Genomic DNA, 5,305 nt, shown 5'->3' with positions numbered 1-5,305 from the left:
CGGTCTCCTACCCAGTTACGCCTATTATTTACACTTTACCGAAGATCCATAAGGATCTGGTTAACCCTCCTGGTCGACCGATCGTCTCTGGTATAGGTTCCGCTACAGAAAAAATCTCGCAATTTGTTGACTCGCATATTAAGGATTTGGCCTCTTCTCAGCGTGGTTATTTGAAAGACACTACTACTTTTTTGAACAAACTTTCGACCTGTAATATTAGTCCCTTGGACTTATTAGTTACCATAGATGTAGTCAGTTTATACCCCAGCATTCCACATGCTGACGCGCTGGACGCACTGAGTTTTTATCTAAACTCGAGAGAGGAATTACTCCCCTCCACAGAAGCACTAGTTAATCTAGCCAACCTAGTACTAACTCGGAATTATTTTAGATTCCAAGATAAATACTACTTGCAAAACAGAGGCCTCAGCATGGGCTCCCCAGCCGCTGTGAACCTAGCCAATCTGTACAGGTCCAAGTATGAGTCTGACCACATTTTTAATAATAACCCGTTTGAGAAATTCGTCAAATCCTATATGAGATATATCGATGATATGTTCTTTATTTGGTCTGGTACATCGTCTGATCTTGATGCCTTCTTTGAGTACCTGAACACCTGCAGAGAAACTATAAAGTTTACATTAAAGTCTGATATACATACTCTACCTTTCCTAGATGTTTTGATCAAGAAAGCCCCGGATGGTATTTCTTTACATACAGAGTTCTTCAAAAAGGAGACAGACCGTAACTCGTTCTTACATTATTCCAGTTACCACACTCCTGCCTTGAAAAATAGTCTACCTTTCAGCCAAATACTCCGTTATAGGAGAATTTGCGACACTGAAGATAGATTTACTGCACAAGCAGAAGTTCTAAGAAGCAGTTTTCATGACAGAGGCTATAGTGTCGATTTGACACGTAAAGCCCTGAATAAAACCAATCTGATCGATAGGGCCTTGTTGTTTATCCCCAAAAAGAAAAAAGAAAACACAGACAAAGTATCTTTCGTGTCCACTTTTAGCCCCATTACGAGAGGCATACGGAGCATTGTCAATAAATATTGGCATATTCTACAGTCGGATCCAATAATAGGGACAGCGTTTCAACATTCGCCTAATTACTTTTATAAAAGACAAGCGAATTTATCCAACCTATTAGTTAAAACCGACTTGCCCGTAAGGAAACCTACACATTTTTTGTCGAATATCCCTGATGGAAATGTTCCTTGTCAAGCCTGTGTACAGTGTCAAGGCATGATCAAAGAGAAATTTTACACGCACCCGAAAACGAACAAAAAAATACCTGTTAAAGGGCGTATCACGTGTAATTCATCCAATCTTGTGTATCTACTAAAATGCCCGTGTGATTTTTCATGTGGGGAAGACAACCAGAGCCTTTAAAACAAGAATCAGTGAACATAAGTGTTCAGTGAGAAATTCTGATATAAAGTCGTCAGTAGCTAGACACTTTTCCAGGTGTAAACATACCGTTAACGATCTCAGATACATGGGACTTGAGTTAGTCCACAGGCCCGCGAGAGGGGGAGACAGACACAAGTTACTGTTACAACGGGAATGTTATTATATTCACCTGTTTGATTGCATAGAACCTAGAGGAATGAATGAAGAAAACGTTTTAACCTGTTTCCTTTAAGTACCTTTTATCTATAAGATTATGGTTTAATCCAAGTGGTTGTTTTCATGCAAGAGGTATGTTTATCCTTTGATGCTTAATAGAAAAAAGAAAAAAGTATGTAAATAAGTATAGGGGCTCAATTAGCCCTATAAACTACGGGCATGTTACAGCAAGTTTCTGGTATGGTAATGTAATGCAATTTTTGCTTTTGTGTTTTTTATATGTCTTTTATATGTTGTATATTTGTATAATTTGTATTTACTAACAGACTCTATTTTGATAGGTCTTTTCTTTTGTCATTGAGGACCAATAGACTCAGGCACACCTGCGCCGTGATGTCATTTCCTGCCAAGTCATTAACCACCTGTGTATATAACCATTATCTTGACTGCAAGTGCATTGCAAGCTATAACACTGACGAAGGAATATGTAATTCCGAAACATGTTTGTTTCAGGCTGCCATTAAATTTTGAACCTGAGAGTGCTGGTCTGGCTTCACTGCTTCTTTTATATATCACATGAAGTAAAAAATAAATCTGAACTATCCCTTTAGAGTGGTTTTACAGCTCCAACCAAGTTGATGGGACTGAGTTTGCCAGGTAGCCTACTCTACTGTATTCATGTTCTGCAGATCATTTACCTTGACACCTTCGTGAAGGGAGGCATTGCTGAGGAATTTGAATCATTAAAGGGGCACTTCGCAAAAAGAAAAACCCAATGCTGATTAATTAATCACATAATCTCCCACACATCCAAAAACTCTAAACAGTTTTGCACACATTGATTTAGTTTGACACACGTTTGAATATGGCCACCAGTGGCATCCTCGTGGAATCGGGGGACATTGAATCCTTGTGTTGTGTTGATTACAGCTCCATGAAATGATGTTGATGGAAAAGATTATTTCAAGTCTGAAGCTGCTCCAGACAATGAATTGGGAAAGATTTTTTATAGATGACAGGTACATTTTCTGTTTCAGAACTGAGAACACTATACTATAGAATAAAGCTCATTTGGATAAAAAAAAATAAAACAAATGTTCTGTGGGTCCACAAAATCAGTCTCCCATTCATTGTCAATGGAGCAGCTCCAGACTTTATACTTGATGATGACATCGCATGTGTGATGCTTACTTCTCTAGTTTCTGGAAATAGGGCATTGAAATAACATAGTACGAAATAACATAGTATTTACCCCTAAATCAACCTTATTTGATAGACTTCTCTTTAATTGTCCAAGCCTGCTATGCAGTCCAAGTAGGGGTGTAACGGTACACAAAAACCACGGTACGGTACGTACCTCGGTTTTGAAGTCAAGGTTCGGTACGGGTTTTCGGTACAGTGGGGGAAAGTTTGGCTTCCCATGTTCCACTCAGGGGTGATGTAGTGTGCAGTTACTAATTGTACTTGTAGGGCTGTCAACGAATATTCTATATTGAAATTAATAATGTGATGTGATTATTGAAAGAGTTTATTAAAATAAATTCCTAGGTGTAATAATAGACCATAAAATCTGTTGGAAACCTCACATAAAAACATGTCCAATCTAAACTCTCACGAAGCATTTCAGTCATGAGTAAAGTAAAGCACATTCTGGATAGAAAATCACTCTACATTCTTTACTGTTCACTAGTTTTACCATATTTAAATAACTGTGCTGAAGTCTGGGGTAACAATTATAAGTCTACACTACAACCACTTTTTATACTCCAAAAAAGGGCCATAAGGATAGTTCACATTGCAGGTTATCGTGATCACACTAACATATTGTTTTTGGAGTCAAAGACATTGAAGTTAAATGATCTTGTGGAATTTAAAACGGCACAATTAATGTATAAAGCAAAAAGTCATGCACTTCCAAGAAACATTCAAGAATTGTTCTTTGATAGGGAGGGGGGTTATAATCTGAGGGGAGAACACAATTTAAAAGTGCTAAATGTACGCACTACCATGAGAAGACACTGCATCTCGATATGTGGAGTGAAACTGTGGAACAGTCTAAATGTGGTGCTAAAGCAATGTCCAACATGAGACAATTCAAACTGATGTATAAGGAAATTATGTTCACGAGGTACAGGGATGAGGAAGGGACTTGATATTCACGGGTGTTTACATTTTTTATTTTATTTCTTTCATGTTTTACATATATAGTTTTTTGTTTTTTTTGTTTTGCATAGGCCTATATATATATTTTTTTTTCTTTTTTATGTTTTAAAATAGTACACTCATTTGAGTAGTGGAAAAGGGGTAGGATTAAATAAGTGTATACTTCTTCCTACTCCTTTTCGAACATGTAGATTGAGCTGTGTTTTGCTTTTGTTATTCTTTGTTTGTATTCATTGCATGTTCGAAATAAAGATTTAAAATCTAATCAAATCAATAATCGCCTTGTAAATTTTTTTGTAAATAATAATAATAATTATATTAGATTGTGAAAAAAACAGCCCCCGGTGGGTGGTCGTTAGTGGTTAATTAACATACCGTTGTATTCGTTCGGTACACTACACAGCCGTTCAGTAAGGTAAGGTACACACTGAAGCGGTTTGGTTCGGATATGTGTACCTTTACACCCTTAAGTGAAGCACTGGTCAGTTAGATGAACTGACCGCCGGGAGTGCATCCCTTACTGGCCTTGTTGTACACAATTGTACATCGCTTTGGATAAAACTAAATGGCTAAATGTGATTACATTTATCAGGCCTACCGTTAAACATGTTGCCTGAAGGCTCAGCATAATAATTGATCCATCATTTTGTCCACCTCACTGTAATAATTATATATAGAATATAATGGACACTGTCCATGTGTCCGTTTCCTGTCAATATTTTTTAACTTAAGGTAAAAATTGTATTGTAGAGGTTGCCTAAAGTATCTTACGTTTAACACATTTGTATCAATTTCAACTTTTATTTTGAAGGCAAGATTTCAAAGGTTAATGCATCCTCACTTCAAAATGACCAATTTGGTGAATATTACTCTTTCCTTTTAAACAGAGCAACCTACCGTATACTGCTAATAGCTGAGGCATATGGGTATTATTTTTGTATATAGCTGGGTTAGAATAATAATATATAAGGCTTTGTGTGTTTCACCCTCACAAAACTGTCTCACAGTGACACAGAGCACATTATTTTTAGAGGGCCCCATTACACAATGAATGGTAACAATTAATTTAGGATGGTCTGACAAGGCAACCTCACTACATTATGCAGCTAGTAATTCAGGCGTCCATCTAAAGAGGAGACAGATTAGATCCCATCTGCGCTGCACCAGCCAGAGCAGTGTTGGCTAATGAATGCTAATGGTACCTCTGGGACATGGCAGTCTTGTAGCACAAAAACCCTAAACTGAACATGCCCCCTTTTTAGCTAATCAAGCTCATACGCGTGTCTGTAAGTTAACGGTCCCAACCGATATGAAAACTCAAGGATGTGACTTGCGATGTTGGGGAAGCTACTCCGAAAGCATTTTATTTATTTAATTTTACAAGCTACCACACTGGAAGAAGTTGAACTACAACAAAGCTATGCGCAAGATAAATATAGTTTAGTTAACTAAAATTACTTAGAAAAAGTACTTCAAACTAATGTTAAAAAAGAAAAATCCATATAATGAAATGTAATACCAAAAAGTATAATACTATCACATACACTGCACAATATACCACTCAA

The sequence above is a fragment of the Notolepis coatsorum genome (genome assembly GCF_963971535.1).
Source record: "Notolepis coatsorum genome assembly, chromosome: 5".
Taxonomy (NCBI): Eukaryota; Metazoa; Chordata; class Actinopteri; order Aulopiformes; family Paralepididae; genus Notolepis; species Notolepis coatsorum.
Note: the sequence above shows the minus strand (reverse complement) of the source record.